Source organism: Triticum dicoccoides, chromosome 7B, assembly GCF_002162155.2.
Source record: "Triticum dicoccoides isolate Atlit2015 ecotype Zavitan chromosome 7B, WEW_v2.0, whole genome shotgun sequence".
NCBI lineage: Eukaryota > Viridiplantae > Streptophyta > Magnoliopsida > Poales > Poaceae > Triticum > Triticum dicoccoides.
In genome coordinates this window covers 694,752,849-694,754,508 of record NC_041393.1, presented here as the reverse complement: position 1 = coordinate 694,754,508, position 1,660 = coordinate 694,752,849, and the positions used below count along the sequence as shown (strand labels likewise).

Sequence of the window (1,660 nt, the reverse complement as noted above, 5' to 3'; positions counted from 1 at the left end):
AATAAGTCCCTTGTGTTTGGTTTAGGTGTGACTTATAGGGACTTTTTTAAGTCCCTAAATCAATAAGTCCCTGAAAACAAACATCCTCTAAGATCAGAGAGAAGGGTTAAGGTGGGAGTGAGGCACGAGCCTCGATTGGAGAAATCGTCACTTCACAGACATGCATGAATGGCCACTGGTGACAACAGAGACAAAGGAATTGGAATAAAATAATCAACATAATTCACCGGTATAACAGTAACAGATATAACAAGTTTACTACAACTTCTGTCTCTGTAGAAAAGCGTAATTACGATGAATAATGGGCACACAGAGGCCTCCTTCAGAATAGTAGATGTTGATAATTTATCAACAAACTTCGTCAGTCATAAACATGTTTCACTTTGAAAAACAAATTATGCATTACGTTGTGAAACGGATGGAGTAGTACAAGCTGCAAACCTCCTCAGATCAGAAAGTGAAACCAGCTTTGGGTTACTGAAAATAATTAAATAGTTTCCGTTGCCGGGACTTGAACCCAGGTCTCTTGGGTGAGAGCCGAGTAACCTAACCGACTAGACTACAACGGAATCATGCTGATCATTTCTATACATTCACCTAACTAGCCGTACGCACTCCAGACAAAACTGCACGAACATAGTTGCTCAGCACTTGGACTGGGAGGCCAGTCAGTCTTTGCACCACAAAACAGCCCGAACAATAGAGCTAGTGCGCACGATCCGAACCGCAGCTTTGCTTGATCCAGACATGAGTACCATCAATGCTTGAATCAAGCAGCTTTGCTTGATTCAATATCTTAAAATCATCAAACGTTTGTCTCTCAGTAAAAGAACACCTGAAAATTGGCCATCAAATCAGCTCTCAAGCATCTAGCTTGCTAAGATTTAGCTTTTGACCTCGGCTTCGGTACAAACCCTGCTAAACGTATAAAATGCAATATAAACATCTGACAAATCTTACCAATTTTGTATGTATGGTGGATTGCAAAACATATACGCCATATGTTCGGACCTCGATTTTCTGTTAAGCTTCCAAAAAGAGCACGGGCGACGTGAATCAAAACTCATGACCTCTTCCTTCAAAGAGAACTGCACTAACCAAATAGAACATCTTAACACTCATGTCTATTTACTTTTTCTTTTCCTTTTTTCTTCTACAGTTCGCGGAAGCCCCGGGCTTTGTTGGGCCGGCCCATGGGCGACGTGGTCGGTCGTGGCGGCATGCAAGCAATGATTGGTGTGTGGGTTTAGTGCATCTCCAAAGGAGACCCTCAAAGCTGCGATATATGTCTGGGTTGTGGTACCCGGATCATTTATGTCAAATTTTATCATCCAACGGGGACCTGATCGGTCCACAAAGTGATCCAGGCATCCGTTTTTCGGCAGATCCGAGACAAACATGGAGGAGCTTTGCAGGAGTTCGTACATGCACTTGACAAACACAAAGCGTCCGCGTGGTCCTTCTCTCTTTTCTCTCTCTTCATATGCATGAACCCTCTCTCCTCTCTCTCTCTCTCTCTCCTCCCAACCAGACACCACACTACAATATCCTACCACATGCATGGTCCCCATCAACTTTCTCTCACTAGTAGAAAATAGGGCATTTGTCCCGGTTCATAAGGGCCTTTTGTCCCGGTTTAAGAACCGGGACTAAAAGGTCG

General features: G+C 43.6%; 1 non-coding gene across 1 annotated transcript; it reads right to left on the bottom strand.

The window, feature by feature from the left end:
- Window positions 1-496: 496 nt before the first annotated feature.
- TRNAE-CUC lies at window positions 497-569 on the bottom strand. Its single transcript has one exon. It is a non-coding gene; the product is annotated as a tRNA-Glu (tRNA).
- Window positions 570-1,660: the final 1,091 nt, after the last annotated feature.